Source organism: Triturus cristatus, chromosome 1_2 (genome assembly GCF_964204655.1).
Source record: "Triturus cristatus chromosome 1_2, aTriCri1.1, whole genome shotgun sequence".
In the NCBI taxonomy this organism is placed as follows: Eukaryota; Metazoa; Chordata; class Amphibia; order Caudata; family Salamandridae; genus Triturus; species Triturus cristatus.
Window position 1 is genome coordinate 1,101,407,299 of NC_140580.1, and position 19,082 is coordinate 1,101,426,380.

The 19,082-nt window shown below is 46.7% G+C and overlaps 1 protein-coding gene across 3 annotated transcripts in view; it reads left to right on the top strand.

The window, feature by feature from the left end:
- Nucleotides 1-19,082, top strand: part of FBXW2 (F-box and WD repeat domain containing 2) — a 137,597-nt gene that overhangs the window by 50,077 nt on the left and 68,438 nt on the right. The window lies entirely within an intron of this gene.

Consider the following 19,082-nt stretch of genomic DNA (forward strand, 5'->3'; position numbering starts at 1 on the left):
CTAACTTTTAAAGAAAAAGTTTCATAACTGTTGAGAAGATTATGGCAAGACCATGTCATTAGGAATTTTGTTAAAGTTGGATTTTTTGCATGTGAAGACCACATGCTCACATAGACTAACCATGAAGGATGGTCAGTCAGCATTCAGGTGCAGGCCTTGAGAAATCTACTTGCCCACTCGCTAAGGCGAGTCAGATTTTATCAGGTTGAGTTATATTTGAGGCCTACTCGCCCGTTCGGGTGAGCTGACAAAAAAACAAGTGTTCTGTTCACTCAGAAAGTGAAGGAGCCATAAAGATGCCTTTAAATTTTGTTTCATCTTATCACATTTGCTATGTGTACAGAGACAGGCCAGAAGTCAGTTTACATCTTGCTACAATTACTTTTCTTTCTCTGACTGCACTGTTCCAGGATTTTGTAAAGTGAACTGTCTGATGTGCTGTAAAAGAGTATGAAATGAAAGGCTATAGGGTGTCAGGTTTTTTTCTAGCACACAACATTTAAATAGATAATAAGTGAACTGTACTAACGTCTCAAAATATTTCAGTAGTTATGAAAGCCCATTTTATGTAATTCTGTGTGATTAAAAAATTGTTTAATAGGATGAAAATAAATCCGAACACTTTACTTGGTGATGTGCAAATTATAAATATGTTTGCTGAAACCCAATGTTTGCAGATTATTTTTATACACTATATTGTTTTAGCAGTAAAACTGCATGTTAGTGGTAAAGGTTTTGGCGATTTCCATGGGAAATTCACTGTCTGTAAAGACAGTGCGCTACCACACCATGCTTTAGTAATATATGTATTAAAAGTGAGTGTTTAGACGTGAACTGAAAAACACTTCCGCTCCTGCGCCGATGGCTATGACGTGAGTGAACTAAGACTCAAGTCCAAGATCACATGTACCCCATATTCTACATTGAACAAACATTTAGTCCATTTAATCAAACACATTTCTTTTTGTACAGCAGAAATGCTGAACTCTCATATTGGAAGGTGCTCTCAAATGTGACAAGGCAGGTGGCTCTTGTTAAATAAGATATTTGCCTAGGACCCTATAATTTGAGACCAGTTTACGGGTCAAGTAGATTATTCATGTTACTAGGCATGCAGGTCTAGTAATATTTTAATGATTTTTTGAGGGCCTGAGTTGGCTTATGCCAGTATTGCCTCTCTAACAGAATTGCTAGTTGATGGATTGTCCATTGCTATTCAGTCTGTCTATGCAATCTTGCGGTCGCCAAAGCAGGTGATGGTAGCAACAAGGGTTGTTGTGCTGTTAAGGTAAAAAAAGACTAAATTAGCAAAAATCCTCCTGTATAGCTGTGGATGCGAAAAAGCATGCATCTCATCAAAGGCTTGCACCATCATTCAAGGAATTCACAATGAAAGTTAAAACGCTTTTCAAAAAGCACCTTATTGATCTTTAGTTAGGACACCCAGACCTATAACGGCCACATCCACGTTTTCTAGCCCATAACTGTTGCACATAATCTCTATGTTCCATAGCTCGTCATCTAGGTTTTGCCATAGAAATACAAAGGGAAACATGCATTACAACGCATGCCATTACAACACATATGCCTCACTGACCCGCATCTTACCTGAGGAAAGCACCCGGCGTTGTAGAATAGTAATTTACATTGTAATGGGACATCCGCTCTAATGGCTTGCGTTGTAATAGCATGCGTTGTTTGGGAAGTTGCGTTGTAAAAACCGTGTTGTAAAAGTATGCGTTGTAATAGTTTGCTTTGTAACGTCATACAACCAAATACACAAATTTCATACATTGGGGGACTTCAAAAATGGGTCTACCACAGTAATTCAGCCTGCCTATCAAACTTATCAGACGCCTGCTCAAGTACACTGCACTGTTTGAACAGAAGTGCAGGGCAACTGAAAGGAGAGTAGATCATCCTGTTATTGTCATCATCCTATGATCAGATGTAAGGCAGAAAGTATATAACATCTAGTTTAGTGTATGTATTGGGTATTGTTCGCATTATAATCTAGGTAATCCCTTTCAGTTCATTCAACAGTTTATGGCCATACGTATACCAAATGCAATAACATTGAATTGTCATGGCCACTTCATTCTCTTTTCCCTCGTTTCTTTGGCAGTTGAATAGCCACCAGTGGTAAGATCTTTCAATGTAAGTTTGAGTCGCACACAGAACCATGTTTTGATGATACATGTCAGGCTGTGGTGACCCTAACAGTTGCATACTAGAAGATCATGCAATGTCTCACTGTGGTAAAGTGGATCATTAGTTAAAGTGGATGTTAGTCCACCACAAGTAATAACGTTAGGTTTCAGTAATTTAAACTTGAGCTCTACCTCTGGTAGCTATAGCAGAGAGCAAACCGGCTTAACCTAAGAAAATGTGTAAAGCATTTAGAAGTACTAGATCAGTTAAAAGGTCAAACACAAAGCAATACAAATTTCATTCCAGTTGATCAAAATAGAGAGAGATATTTTACTGAACACAATGACACCAGAATGACAAAAATCCAGTACGGGGAACAAGGGAGATGAATTCTTTAAATTTTAAATAAAGATGGCACCAACCACGGGCAGCAGGTCATGCTAGACCAGGACATAGGTAAGGTTTAAGGCCACCCAGAATGGTACACGGGTCAGATACGAGGGCCAGGTTGATGCCAGTTAGAGTTGCCTTCAGACTTCAATATTGTCTGTTACGGTAGAGTCTACAGCAAGGGAAGCCTGTAGTCTGGATCAGAAGTCTGGCTTGTCGATGACAGGTTGACAAATGACAACGTCTTTCTGAAGCCATCAACGAAAACAGGTAACATTCAGTGCAGTAAAAGTCTGGACTTTACGCCCAGAAAGCAGTCGATATCAATAGAATGCTGCTGACGTCGGATTCAGTGAAGATTTCTCTCATCAGACAAACTCTTTTATGGAAATTGGATTTTCTCAATGGCGCAAGGGTTCTAGCTGACGAGGGTATGACGACTTCGAACGCGATTTGGTGTCAGGCTGACTAGGTGTGATTTGATGCGATGGAGAAGAACATAACTGGAGCGCAGCAAAGTCAGCCCATTGGTGAAAGACCCTTGGCGGATTGGTTGACATGGAGTGGCCAGTCCCTCGACATTTCTCCAGGCAAAAAGTTTGCAAAAAGTTTCTAACTCCCAGGCTTTTAGCTTCAGGCAGGAAGAGTATACTGACACCTGGTAAGGGTTCCAGGACCTCAAGAACAGCACTTGGGGTTCAGGACTTGCAGATGAGCTCTTTCAAGAAAGTGTACTTCTTGCCTTCAACTGGACTCCCTCTCCCATAATCCAGTACAGCAAAAAACCTCCTCTTTCGGCACTGTTTGCCATTTTGCAGGGCTTTCAACAGGACTTTCTATCTCATAATCTATGCCTTCCTAAGGAGGAAGGGCTGCTAACAGTTCCCTGCTTCTGCCATTAATGATGCAAAGCATCTCCACTTCATGCGTGGCATGGTCCACGCTGTTTGATACTGTGCTGGGCCTTCAGCAGGACTCGCTATCCCATAATCCATGCCTTCCTGAGGAGGAGGGGCTGCTGACATTTCTCTGCTGCCGCCACTAATGCTGTAAAGCACCTCCACTTCACCCGTGGCATGGGCTATGCTGTTTGCAACTGTGCTGGACATTCAGCAGGACTCGCTTTCCGGTTATCTATGCCTTCCTGAAGAGGAGAGGCCGCTGACAGTTCCCCGCTGCCACCACTAGCGATATAAAGCGCTTCTACTATACCCACAGAACGGGCCGCGTCTGCTTGTTTGCTTCATATTAATTTTGGTTGTTTAAAACATGGGCAAGTAGAAAAAACTGATCAGAGTAGGACCAAAGGAGGGTAATTCTGCCACCACGAATCCCATTGCAAGTTATCTAAATCGGGCCATGTCAAGGATAAATAGAGATTAACGATGCAGAGAAAAGGTTAGGGCTCACGCATCGGGCAACCTTAGGAGTGCTTGCTACAGTAGAAGCACCCTAGCCAGACAGGCCAGAAACCACAAAGACAGCAGTAGAGCTCCCATTAAATTCGAACCCTTGTGTATCGAAAGTTGTATCCCCTCCCACCCCTTTCCCCACCATTTGTAATTTCTCGCAATCAACGGCAAAGAAATGGGGGCGGAATATAGCACCTAGGACAAAGGTGGTTATTCTAATCGATAATATTTCCCACATTCAAGCTGTGAGTGAACAAATTAAAAATGTGGGAGCAACAGTGAAGCAGGCCTTAGAGGGGGTGACTATAAACTTAATTGTCTTAAAATAAACCTAGTAAAGGCGCTGAAGTTACTCAAGTAACAATTAGATCCTTTGACTCGGCAATCTGTTGGGCAAAGCAAGGAATTACAAGGAAAATAGCAGGTTCAGTCAGACAACAGGCTGAATTTAACCAGATCCCTTAACCAGACCCCTCATAGGAGCTTAGTTCATTTGGAGAGAGAGAATATAAATCTCAACCATACTGCCATAAAACAGCCGGGAAATCCTACTAATATTAGGAAAAGACATCCTAATCCAGATTCAACCTGGAGGAAAGACCTGCATAGTCAGTTTTCTAAGGACGTACTACACCTCCCACTGGAGGCCACTCCATATGTGTTGATCCTAATGGGGGTCTCTGGTTTAAAACTCATAGCAAAAGAATCTTGTGGTCTTAAAAATAAGGCAATCCATTAGATAGCATAACGAATATCAGAGGAAGATGTACTATTCAAGGAAATTTTGATGATGAAAAGAGTTGGGTAGATCGGAAATTCTCAAACAAATATGGAAGGAGATTCTATAGTATTGCATTTTAGAAACCCCTATTTGATCAAGAATATTCTTCAGTTGCTCCAGAAACCGTATCCGTCAAATAGCCACCAGAAGAGCAATATAAAAGTGGTACCCTTAGGGTTTTTCCTAAGACTAACCTCTGGTACAAAAACCAAGTCAAAGGCTTCCTATGGAAATATTAAAAACTCCAGTATCCTTGTCCCTACCAACAATCGATTTGCACCCCTAGACGGCTTTGAATAGTTGGGTAGGCTTATAAACCCTGAGATCCTTGATCCCGTACTCTCAAAAGAGGCAACTACAGCAACAACACCAATCAGTTATAGCTCATCACCCACAAAGATAGATTTCTAACTCAAGGCAAAGAGACTCCTTCCAACGACCCAGACTCTTCCGAAGTAACCGTTGTGTCATCGAACGTTCTCGTTCTGGCAAATGAAACAAGCCTAGAGGGCTGGGATAATCATATAAACATGGCTCAGATTGTATGTATCCAAGAAACTTGTCTTATAAATCCAAATGTACTACAGCTACTGTTTGATTATTGGCAGGGCCAAAAGTGGCCTACTTGTACTAGTTACTACCAGAATTGCACTAAAAGTCAACAAAATCGTTTTATTGTCGCCCTACTATCAATTCATGTTGCTTACATCAGAAGGTAACCTGGATATTTTAATAATTAACTTTTATAATAAAGTTTTCAATCCCACAAGGGTTGAAGTGGATAATGCCCTTGAAATAGACTTGAACCATTTTATTGATCAGCGTAATAAAGATTGGGCTGAGGGTTTTAATATTACGGAATGTAACAGGTGTGTGGCTTTACTGACACTAGGGGTAACGATATAGACCAAGTTAAACATTGTCCTTATGGCTCAGCACTAAATTATCTTTTGCTGAAATATAATTCAACCATAGTTGACTTTTGTTGCCCCAATAGTCCCCTTCAGCCCTCAACATTTATGGGAAGAGGCTGTAATAGAAATATTGATCACTTTCTTACTGTTGATAATGACAAAATTATTCCACAGGATTTACAGGTGGGAGAAAATTATAGCAGTTACTATAATCCTGTAATTTTAAAATTACATATTAGTTTGCACCCAATTTCTGAAACAGGTATAATTGCCATATAACCCCAGTTGGACTTAATGGAATACAAATGGGCCAGTGTTGAACCCTCAAGCTTCGTACATGATCTGGTAGCTAGGAACTTGGAGTCCTTTATGGCTGGTTTGGCCTTAGAAAATATTCATGATGGGACACTGGAAGCTCATATAGCTATTTCCAATTCAGTAAGCCAAAATTTTAATATGAAGCCGAAGAGCAAAGTGAGGAAAAATGAATGCTGGTTTAATCATCCATTTTCTCAGGTGCGAAACCTTTACATTTAAAACCCAAGGACCCTTTAGCTGTCCGGGAAAGTGGACTTGTGTATATAAGAATGCAATAAGCAACAGGAAAACAGGGTTACAATCTGAAGCATGGTAGAGTTTGGCACAAGCTGCAGAGACCAAGGACAGCACACTCTTTTGGAAAACAATTAATGCCCCATTATTTACCAAAGGGCTTGGCAGTGACTTAGAATCCTTGATTCGACCTGCACAGTAGGTGGGCCATGTGGTACAGTTTTTTCTCACAGTAGTGCACTAGAAACCAAGCATTTGCTATGCAATAGTCTTGCAGTTGCGAGAGTTTCAGCTATTGGCATTGTAAATGACAATGCTTTTTATTTATGCGTTTGAAAACCTGTAAGCTGTGCGTAAACAAGCACTTTGTACTTGCAGTCCTTGCTTACGAGAAGCAAGGCTGGCAATCTATTTTACTGCCAGCCTTGCTTCTCGTAAGCAAGGACTATATGTACAAAGTGCGTGTTTATGCACCACTTGCAGTTTTTTAAAACAAATGAATAAATACGGTTCACCAGAGCATCCATTTATTGGTCAAACGCTGCGTATGAAACACCCAGGCAGGAAAATGTATTGACTGAGGTACAGAATACTCCCTCTTGCCAGAGAAGGGCAGTGAACTGAGGGAAGAAAAGAGTGCAAAAGTTGAGGGAAGAACGGAATATTGAGCAGAAATTAAAGAAATTATAGAGAAAGGGTATTGAAGAGGAGGGAGAACAGAAGTGGGATTGTGAAAGGTGGACCAAAGAGTAAAGAAGCAGAGGGAGGCTCAAAAAAATTACAATGCGAAGTGGAAGAGGAGTGAGGAGCGAAAGGAGGTGCAGTTGGAAAGATGTGGAGAGCAGAAGATATTAGGGCAGAGAGGGACGGAGGGATAGACTATCATAGATGACAGATGCAAAGGTCAGAATTGAAATGGACAGATAGCCAGTAAGAAGCAAAAGGAAAAGACTGTGAGTGAAAGAAGAGAGGATGTTAAACTAAGCAAGAGGAAGGAAATGGAGCGAGAAAGAAAGGGAGAACAGCAGGTGAGGGAGATAGCCGCGGGCAATATTTAGTACAAAAACGGTCCGGACGAAGTTTGTCCTCAGCACGGTTTAATGGACAGAGAACGTTTAGGCAGTAGTAGGGATTGTCTTGGTTCCCAGCTTCACCCTGTTTAGCCACCTGCCCCCTCCGATCTGCACTGCTTGAGCTACACTGCCGCTCCTCTCCTGTGCACTCACTCCTGCCAGCAGACGAAACATGTATTCCCTATTTGCGCAGGCCGTGCCAACTCTTGGGCACGAGCCTGTTTGCCAGATGAGTGTTTATCCTCTCTCTAAATACTTATAAGGTCCCAAAGGCGATACCGATTGCATTGTTTTTTTTTGTTTTTGTTTTTTTTTTGGAAAACCTTTATTTAAAAATCAGGACACAGCTATTCAGCCGACAGCCCGGAGGTTCGGCAGCATCGATGATTAGAAACAGTGATGCGTCCCCAGTAAAGTACAAAGAGAAGTGCAAAGGTTCAATTTTAAGCAAACATAAAAAGCACAACAAACCCCAGCAAGGCAAGAACACTAAAAAACCCATGGTGAGAGCCCCGAGGGGAGGCCAGACCCCACTCATCTACCAGTTACAAGATAGTATAAGGAGGAAGAGGGGGGACAGCAGAGGCCCAAATAATTCACAAATCAGTCTGTGCTGGAAAGAAGGTCAGGGGGAAAGCTGTTCCTCGGGCGGTTCCAGATCAGGGGCAAGACATATTCCCCCCCTGTATTGATTCCACCGCCCCCAGATGGCGTGCCACTTCCGGGGGCGGCCTCTAGAGCAGTAGACTGTCTTCTCCCTAAACATGCTCCAGTCCATGTTCTCTTTCCACGCAGTCAGTGTGGGGGGCCCCGAGGAGCCCCACAATCGCGCGATATCCCTCTTAGCGACCATGTTACCCAGTGTCACCCATTGGGTCCGCGCTTCATCGAGGTCAGTGGGCCCCCAGATATTCAGGAGACAGCACCGCGCCTCCGGTTGCAGAGCAATGCCTGTCACCTCCCCCATTACTGCATGGACTCCCCTCCAGAAGTCCACAATGACACCGCACTCCCAAATGATGTGCAGGAAAGTACCCACCATACCACACCCCCTCCTGCACAGGCCGTCCTCCGAGAACCCCATGTGGACCAGCCTTGGCCCCGTCACATACACTCGGTGCAGTATTTTAAGCTGCACCAGCCTCAGGCGCGACGGGATCGCGACCTCCTTAGGGGAAGAAACAGCTGACTGCCAATCCTCATCATCTAACTCGAGGCCATCACTAGTCCACTGGTCCCTCAGCCCCAGAAGCATGTCCGCCCGGACGTTTATAAGTTTCTTATATATGAGCGAGATCGTGCTTTCGGGCATGTGGCCATCAAGGACCCGGTCCTCCAAGGGAGAGGACTCCGGCACCTTCTCACCCTCCACGAGGACTGATCGGAGGGCGTGGCGCATCTGAATGTATCTGAAATACTCGGAGGGCCCCAGCTCATACTCAGTCTGCAACTCCTCAAAGGACTTCACCCTCCCCTTATGCAGCACATCACCCACCCTGGAGATGCCAATCAGGTCCCACTTATCAAAACCTTTTGAATGCCAAAGCCTTCCCAATCTCTCCGATTCAAACAACGGGGTAGCGAGGGTGAGCTTATCCTTCCAGCCCAGCGAGTCAGTTGCCATCTTCCACACCCGCACTGCCACAGCGGTGGGCCCCGTGAGGGACGAGTCTAGGGATCGCGAGTACAACGCCCTGTAATAGTTACCACCACGCAGCAACCACCTGTCCATGGCATACCCAGGGCTGAGAGCAGGGCCATAAAGCCCATGATTGATCGCGCTCAGCTGTGTGGCCCAATAGTACCGACGGATATCTGGGAGCGCAATGCCCCCGTCGTACCATGGAAGCGTCAGCTTTGCAATAGCAATTCGCGGCCGCCCATCCCACAGCAACGTCCGTTGGAGGCCTTCGACCTCCCGAAAGTATTTGGCCGGCACCCAATCCAAGGTATTCTGTAAGGCGTAGAGAAAGCGGGGGAGAGACATCATTTTGAACAGGGCCGCCCGCCCAACGAGGGAGAGCGGCAGCCTCTGCCAACCTTCAACATCGCGCCTCAGGCGTGCCAGGGGGGGGAGCAGATTCTTCTCATAGCGCACAGCCGAGTCCATGGAGATAAAGATCCCCAAGTACACGAAACCCTGCTGGGCGATCTGTATCGAACATGTTCTAGGGATCGGTGGAACCTCGCCACTAAGAACATACAAGTATGATTTGCTCCAATTGATGACGAGACCCGAGTTCCTACCAAAAGATGTGAGTACGTCACAGACCACTATAAGTGACTTCTTGGGTGAGGCAAGATTCAACAGGATATCATCGGCATAGAGCGAAATACGGTCCTCGTGTTCAGGCGACCACCGAAGGCCCCGTATATCCGGGTGCCAACGTATCCACGCAGCCAGCGGCTCAAGGGCGAGGGCGAACAACAGAGGCGACAGGGGGCAACCCTGCCGAGTACCCCTTCCAAGCTGAAACGGATTCGACGCCCGACCATTCACCACAACACTAGCTAGCGGCCCCTCGTACAGCAACCTCACCCAGCTCACAAAACCGCTGCCAAAACCGAACTTGGCCAGCACGGCCCACAAGTATGCCCACTCCACCGTGTCAAAGGCCATCGTGGCATCAAGAGACGCCACAATAGCCGGTTCACGCAACGTGCCCGCCCTGGCGATTACGCCATGAAGTCGCCTAAGATTCAGCGCTGTGTTTCGGTGCGGGATGAAGCCGGATTGATCCGGGTGGACTAAGTCGCCAAGTACCCTAATCAAGCGGGTCGCCAGGAGTTTAGCCAGAATTTTCGGCTCCGCGTTAAGAAGTGAAATAGGCCGATATGAGGCGCACTTATCGCGGGGTTTACCCTCTTTGTGTATGACCACAATCGACGCCAGTCGCTGATCCAACGGGAGGGCCCCACCCCCCCGCGCCTCCAAAAACATGGCGCGCAGGTGAGGGGCGACCCTATCCGGGAACAGCTTGTACAGGTCGATCGGCAAGCCGTTCGGTCCCGAGGCCTTACCCGAGTTTAACGCGCGGATAGCCCCCGCCACCTCGTCGACCGTTATGTCACCATCCAGATCGTCCCTATCTATAGCAGAGAGGCAGGGCAACTCGATATCACGGAGGAGGTCACACGAGTCCTTGGTTGGCCTATCCGACGCAGAGGCATAAACCTTACAGAAATAGTCCGAGAAGCTCTTTACAATCCCCTCAGGTTCCACAATCGCCTCTCCCCTCTCTCCCGTCAACTCTGGCACCACTCTATTGACCCGTTCTTTTTTGTCCAGCCACGCCAGGAGTTTCCCTGCCTTATCACCAACATCATACAGTCGGCCCTGCTGTTCCCTACTGAGGGTCTTAGCGGCGTTCGTCACCAGGTCTTTATACTCAGTTTGCTTCAAACAAAGCTCATGCAGTGAGGACTCTGTAACCTCCTCCTCCATCGCTCCCTCCAGAGCCGCGATCTCCTCCTCCACCTGCAGAATCTCACCATCTCTACGCCTCTTTGCAGCCACTACTAGGGAGAGGGCCTCCCCCCGAAGCACGGTCTTAAAAGCTTCCCACAGCGACACTGCCGAGTCAACGGTTCCCTGATTGTCCTTGAAAAAATTTTCTACCTTCTTTACCAGGGCGCTGCGCATCTTGGGGTCTCGGAAATACCAGGGGTTGATAGGGGCCACCCTTCCTCCTCCCTCCCGACCTAGATCCAGCCGGATCCACACTGGCGAGTGGTCAGATATACCGCGCGCCATGTGCCTCGCCTCGGATACCAACGAGGCATGCGCGGCCAGAGTGAGCAAGTAATCAATCTTGGAGAGGCTACCATGTGCCCCGGAGTGGAACGTGTACTGGCTCTGTGTGGGGTGCCGGAGCCGCCAGCAGTCTATCAGACCAGCGTGTCTAGGAAGTCTGGAAGCCATTTCTGAGCCCCCCCTGTGTCTCTGGGCGGGTGTCTATCCAGCAGGCCGGAGCAAACAGCGTTGAAATCCCCTCCCACCACAAGCATTCCCCCCGGGAGATCCAGCAGGGCCCTACCCAGATCTGCAAAAGTGGAGGCCTGCAGGGCAGGCGGGACATAAACCGAAACTAAAACCACAGTCCGTCCTTCCCACCGCCCCGCCACCGCCACAAACCTCCCCCTATCATCAACAATGGTGGAGTCCACCTCAAATGGCAACGAAGCTCTAACTAGGATGCCCACACCCCTGGACCCAGATGAGAATCCTGAATGTGCAATGAATTTATACCCCTTCCTATTCAGGGCATAGCACGTATTTCCTATAAGATGCGTCTCCTGCAGCAGGGCAACATCCGGCATTGATCGTTTCAAAAATTGCAAAACAATCCCCCGCTTAATGCGATCCCCCAACCCATTAACATTCCAGCTTATAACACTTAAGCCCCTACCCCCCATCCTCAAACGAAAAGAGGCCCACCCCACACCCGAGGAGCCACCATGGAACAGCCCTGGATATAAGCATCATGCCTTGCAGAAATAAACCCCCCAACAACAACCCCAAAATCCCTAAAACTCCCCCCACCCTGCACCCCTGCTGCAGCTTACAAAGCCCCCCCAACTTGCAGTGTGCCTGTCGCCCTACAAAAACAAAAAGTCTACAAAAAGTACCCTAAGGGAGGAAAAGAGCAACCCTCGTCCTCCCGCAACCCTCCACAGTTACTGCACTCTATGCAAGTCTTCAAGTATAGTCAAATCAAGTCAGACCGGCCCCGAGATGTCAGCCCTGCCCATCCCGGCCACTGTCTCCATCCTCGGCTGTGTCGTCCCCCGTCCGTCGCCGGGGCAAAGCGTCCAGCCATTCGTCGGCCATAACAGGAGAGTCAAAAAAGAATGTCCGATCGTCGTGCACCACCCGCAGTCTGGCAGGGAAGAGCATGGCATACTTCAGGTCTCTTTCCCGGAGCCGCCGCTTCACCCCCAGAAAGCCCTGTCTCTGCCTCTGCACCTGCTGGGTGAAGTCCGGATAGAAATTCACCGACGCGTTCTGGAAGGGGACCGGGCCCGTCACCCTCGATGCTTGCAGAATAGCGTCCCGATCTCGAAAGTGAAAGAGCCGGGCCACGATCGGCCTCGGCGGGGCACCCGCCTTAGGCCTCCCGCCCGGCACTCTATGGGCCCTTTCCACCGCAAAGAACTTCCCAAGGCCCTTGGGCTTCAGATGGTTGAGGACCAGGTCTTCAACAAGCAGGTCAACCGAAGCCTCATCCGAGGACTCCGGGACCCCGATAACGCGCACATTGTTGCGCCTGGCCCGGCTCTCAAAGTCCTCCAGCCGGCGGGCGACGAGATCACTCTCGGACCTCAGCTTACGAACCTCGGTCTGCAGTTCCGTAACATCATCAGTGAGGCCCGTGGTCTTGAGGTCCAAGTTCTTAACCCGTTCATTCGTTTTGCCCAAGTCCGCACGGATCAGGTTGACATCCACCAAAATGGCATCCACCTTATGCGCCAGGGCCTCAAACTGCCTCCCAATCGAAGTCTGCATCCCCTCGAGCGCGCCCATGACATCCTGCAGGGAGAGCTCCGGGGCCACAGGCGAGTCCTCCTTCTGGGCATCCGGCACCTGGCTCGATCCACTCGGTGATCCCTTTTGCAGAGCATATCGGTCCATGCTGTTGACTTGGGTGTAGGTTCCCCGCCTGGTAGACTTAGGCTTCTGCCGATCCCCTTCTGCTTTGCCCGACATGGTTGACTCCAAGCAGGTCGGTTCAGTTAAGACGGGTCCCACTCAAGGAGAGGAATGAGGAGTGATCAGTTCTACCGTGGACCGCCAGAGTAGCCTACAGAGCGTCCCCGGGGTAATAAAGCCATCCAGAGCTCTCCAGTAGCAGGGCTGACAAAGGGAGCGAAATCGAAAGTGAAAGTGCGGGGACCTCCGTCCGGCAGTTCACACCTCGCCTGGCCGTTGTTGTTCAACTAGGAGTCGGGCATCCAGCCAACTCTAGCCCCTGGCTTCCCCGGGAGATAGGCCGCAGTCTTCCGCCAGGTGTAAGTCCGGTTCCCGGTGGACGATCCGACCGCGGGTAGCATCAATCGGCTCCCTGACCAATCATCTACACGATGCCATGCATGCAGACAGGATTAGAGACAGGATAGTCGACGGAGGGCGCGAGGGTCTCGGGAGCCCTAAGCTCACGCGGCCATCTTGGTCAAGCGCTAGGCTCCTCCTTGACCGATTGCATTGTTGACGTCTGTAAAACTTAGAGAGGGGGCGAAGGGGCTCATTCTACGACAAGTGAGGCGGTGGAGGGACTGATTCACTGACATAGTTTGCAAACTCTAACCCCTGCGTTTATTGAAGGAATCTGAAGCCGCTGTGATCCTCGCCTCTCCAGCCGCCGCTGCTCTGAAGAGTTTAATAACTTGTTCTAGCTCACGCCTGGCAAGGCGGGAGGACGATTTTGAAAGGTGTCTGCACTTTAAACGGAGCCTATAAAGAAAAGAGATGTTGTTTCATAATGTATGCGTTTACTAATGTGTTGTTACTGCTGTCACGTTGGTAAACACATACAACAATGAGCGGGGGGCACAGAGAAGGAAAGTGAGATGGAGTATGTGCCAGAGGGTCGGAGATAGGGAGGGGGTAGAGCGAGGCAGAGGGGTAAAGGGGCGAGAAAGAGAGTCGGAGGGAGAGACAGAGATGGGGAGAGAGCGAGAAAAGAGACAGATGTGAGAGATTGAGAGAGAAAGGGGCAGACAATGTATGTTTTTAAAAGACGGTATTGGTTCATATATACCTTTATATATGTTTAACTGTGGCAAATGTATTGCTCTGTGAAACTATACATTAATATTAAATAAGCAATCTTCCCTTTCTGCTGGTGAGTGAGAGAGTGATAACACGTATATCATGACCACACAATGTAACCATCACTTGGGCATGTCAACAGTTGACTTTCAGAGCTGACACAGTACACCAGACGAGGTCTCACCAATGATGGGCAGTACTGTCACGCACCTGTAGCACCTTGCAACTTTGTAACATGAGAGGCTCCAGTAGAAAAAGAAGAAGCAGGGGCAGTCCCATCACACCCCATAAGAATGGAAGAAGACCATTGTTCATACCCGCTAGGGTTAGGATGGTGAGGTATGTTGCAGACATGCGAGCACAAGATCCAAGGCAACGTGTGGTTTTTTTTTTCCATCAGAGGAGCTCATGTCATGGCGACTCTTTATAAGTGTGCCCAGGCAACCTGTCCAGAGGAAATTTGATGGATGGAGTCTACTTGGATTTCTGAAAGCATTTGTCACAATTTCCCAAAGAAGACGAGTAAGCAAGTTACCTTACCCAGGGATGAGGACCTTTAATCACGCACGCATACGCCACAGAACGCTTATCTCACTCCTCTCTGTTAACGCTCACGTTGCAGTCATGGTCTAATGGCCGCCCTCAGCCACTGTCCTTGAGCGGCAACGCTCCCTTATGGCGGGCCGCCGAGGCAGATCGCTTTCAGTCCAGGCTTATGCGTGTTTATCATCACACATCAATGACTCGCCTCCCCCATGGAGAAGCAGAGCCCAAAGCGACCCTACAAGCCCCTCTGTGTATCCGTGAGCCCGCTCCACTGGCAGAACAGGGAGTGAGTGCGCTAGCGGCCAGTAGGGGGAAGAACTGGAACTTTATAGAACACGTAGGCTGACTGAATAGCTAAAGGCTGCTGAGGGGGGTATACATACCAGCTGGTGACTGGCAGACCTAAAAACGATGCGTCAGTGGCTGCTGTGTAGAGACGAGCAGAGTAGTAATCGCGCGCGTTGTGCTGAAACACCGCGAGCCGTACGTGTCCACATCGCCTGTCCGGGCAGGCACGGCGAGCAGGAGACAGGAAGGAAACAAAACATGCCCCCCCTTCCAATGAAAAGTGCACAATTTTGACCCGTGCCATTCAGAAGCATGTGTGGAATTTCCACCTCGCTTCCGAAGCAAAATCGACGACAATAGATCTTGCAAGCGAGCAGCACATGCGCTGCGTCGCTAGGCGAGACCTAAAAACGATCAGGATACCCTTGGTATTCCGGTCAACTTCTGTGGCTTTCACCTTGAAAGGAGGTATTGAGGGCAATGAACAAAATTCCAAAGGGGAAGGCCTCAAATCCCGATGGGGTGCCGATGGGCACTTAGAAGTTCTAACACGCCCTCGAGGCCCCTCTTATGACCAAGGTATTGAATTCAGCAGGGACAGGCTATATACATGTCCAAAGCGATACCATGGTAGACATGGCTTGGCAGTTCGGGCTGGACTGTTCCCATGAGGCACAGGGTCAGACTGATTTGCATATGGCCATGTCTGAACTGGGGTGGTGGAGTGAGCTAAAGAATGATGATGGATTAAACCCAGATCAGTTGACTGGGGGTGAGTGTTTGATTTGCTCTCACGCTCCGTCCATCATCCCCTTTGGTATCGCTATATATATGTCCATCCTGGGTCAATTAATTTAGCATTCCCATCTTCAGAAAGGGGTCACGGACTTTTTCGAAATGTTATTGACCCATCTCCCTGCTTGACTCTTCAACTAAACTGTTGGGAAGGGTTATTTTAGAAAGATTGTACCTGTGGACAGAAGAATAAGATTTCCTAACAAATGTCCAATATGGGTTCAGGAAAGGCCTGGGGACGATTGAGATGCCGCTTAACGTGAATCTTTTGGTGGGAAAATATATCATGGCTAAAGAAGGCTCCCTGTACATGGGCTTTATAGATTTGGTCACCCATAATAAACTAAGGAATGTAAGGATATACTGGGCGTTCCCTAAGGCTTATTCTCGCTCCTGGCATACACGTACAGTAACTTATTCTCTAAAGAATGCTTTGGCCAAATGGAGAACTAACTCCATCTTTTAAAATAGCAAGGGAAGTTCGGCATGGATGTGTGCTGGCGTCTATTATCTTCTCCCTATATATAAATGGGGTAGACGACAAATGACAGTTAGTAGGTGTCAACCCCCCTATAGCAGGCAGACAACAAATACCCATACTCCTATATGCCGACAATGCTGCACTTCTGGCTCTACCTCCGAAAAGCGTGCAAAATCTGATAAATTCCTAAGTGGAGTGCATGTAAAGTAAAGATCTGAAAATTAACATTGGGAAAACCTTCACCATGAGCTGTGGCCAAACAAGGGAAAGTAAGAAACTTTCTGTATTAAGGGAAATACAATCCAAAACACAATTTTTTTTAATTATCTAGGGATACAGTTCTCTTCAAAAGGGATGTGGAATTTCTTTAGTCCGACACCCAGGACATATTGTATGGAGTCCAGGGCAACAAGTTTTCATGTGTATTCTGTCCTTGCGACAAGTAGGCCTAACCCCCTACATCCCAAACCCTTTGGCTGTCAATTTACAATAACACATTATGGATGAGGGAAGAGTATTATCTGCAGTTAAGGTTATTTTTGTGTCCTTGTGTTAATGCTGTTCAAACTTGTATTTATGGTTCATTAAGGCAAAGCCTTTATTAGTAGAGTGAGCGCTCTAAGTAAATGTTGTAATCTCGGACTGCACTTCTGACAGTCATGATTAATGCCAGACCTAATTAGGGGCCCAATTATTAAAGAAAGTCTCAAAAGTGCACCCATGCCCTTGCATTAAATGCAGATATACAATTCCCATGAATTCACAAGAATTTACTTTAGTAGGCCAAGAAATAGTACTCCTAGAAAATAATTGTGAACGACATTTTAGCATGAGTAAATAGGCATGTGTAGATTTGTTCATGCAAAAATCTGAGTGTTTGCAAGTTCATTTTCCCTCCAACCACTTTTTTCCCAACCCTGGAAGAAGTTTCACATCTGCCATTGTCAAGAGTAAAGTCCCAACCTTTCTCAATATGGGATAAGATTAGAGAAGAGTTGGTGAAAACCCTTAAAACATACAAGTTAGTAGGTTTGCACAGATTCAAAAGGGCATTCCAAGGCTGGAACTATTGCTTACGACCACCTTCAGCCCCAGTATATAGATCTGCGGAAATGTGGCATCACAAGGGACTTGCTAGTATTCAAACCCTGCTATGGTATGAGCCGTGGCATAATCAGAGACGCTATATCAGAGCTCTTATATAATGAGATCGCTGCCATAATTTGTCGCCTTTTACATGGCACAAATTGGACAAGTGGATTTTATCACAGGACAAGTAGATTTATAAAGCTACCTGGCCCATGGACAAGTAGATATTTTATTTAATTGCACACCCCTGCTTCAAATGGGGGTTGGAAGCATCATAGGGAGACATGCATTTTAAATATGCCCAGAAGCAACAGTTACTTATTAAGGTTTACCTCCGAATTAGGGACCAAGCCAATCAGAGAGATGTTGACCCTATAGAATGCTAAATCAGTCTTGGTAGTGACATATGGTGCTGAAATCTGGGCATAGGGGATAACGGAACAATTCAAATACAAGAGAATAAGTTCCTTAGAAGACCCTTAGCTGTACCCCATTCAATATCGGCAACCATAATTCATAGATAACTGGGAGTTGGCTTCTTACAAGATACATTAAAATCCAAACCACTCCTATAATGGCACTCAATGAGGTCTAAAGAATAGATGCACTTTACTAGAACCATCATAAAATATAGTCTAGGACTTGATCAGGTACATATAATCCCTTGGCTAAGGTACATTAAAAACACCTTAAGCGGGCTCGTACAGACAGAGAGGGGTCCCTGGATACATCCAGAGAACATTCTCCAAAAGGAACCTTAAGGAACAAATTTCAGTCTGTCTAGAGAAAAGGAACTTGCTTGATCGAAACAAGGTTACTGTAGTAAGATACATGGCAATGAACAACCAGCCCGAATGCCAACCATATATTATCTTAACTCGCAACACCAAAGCTCTCTCCTAACCCACTTCCTTATTATCCATCGCCTGGTATAATTTTTAAAGAGTGAAGGATTGGGTCCTTGGACTTGAAAATGCCCCTTCAATGATAGATCTGGACAGTCAACCCAGTGTAAAGCACTTTTTTGCATGCTTACCTGGATGGGTGAGGCCTTCCAGTACTTGCCATTAAGTTGCAATGCTTTTTTACAAAGGTGCTCCGTACAAGGGAAATACTGACTGTTGTAGGAAATGAAACAATTTAGTGATTTTTTGGTTTTAACTTAGAAAATAAATGGTTTAGGGGTTGTTTTGTTTTAATTTAGTACAGCTTACCTGGATGTATGTGAAAATTGGATTTATATCTAAGAATATTTTTATTGAATCTTGCACAGTGTTTTATAGCCTGTAATATGGTCTATTTTAATTGTTATTTTTCAAGTCTTTTATCAATATGTATTTGTTTCTGCTTATATTTTTTCTAATGCAATGATGTGATGCTTTTATGGTTAACTTAGCTATTAACCAAATAAAGTCTTTCTTTCAATTGAAGGAGCCCTACTCGGATATGTGGGCTAATCCTCCTCTGTGGAAAAAGCACAAGGCTTTTTGTTGTACCTTATCCATGCAAATAATCCATACACCTACTTGCCGTGGCAACACAATCTTAGGTTACTAAACCAGACGAGACCTTGATGCAAGTGTGACAACAGGATTGTCCCATCACTGGGGGACCTATGAAGCTTTTTTTTAAAAAAAATACAAATACAGAACGCAACACCAAGTATGTGTATAGTTTATTTGCATGCAGGGTGTTTTGTTTTTGAGCTAGGAGTGGTCTCGGGAGTGTAGTTCCTTGGTCCTGACGAAAGCCACAGGGAAAGGTGGCTTGAAGCATGTCAACGGATTCGAAAGTAGGATCACTAAAATCCGAGCATACTTTCTGTTCCTCTCCTTTTGATC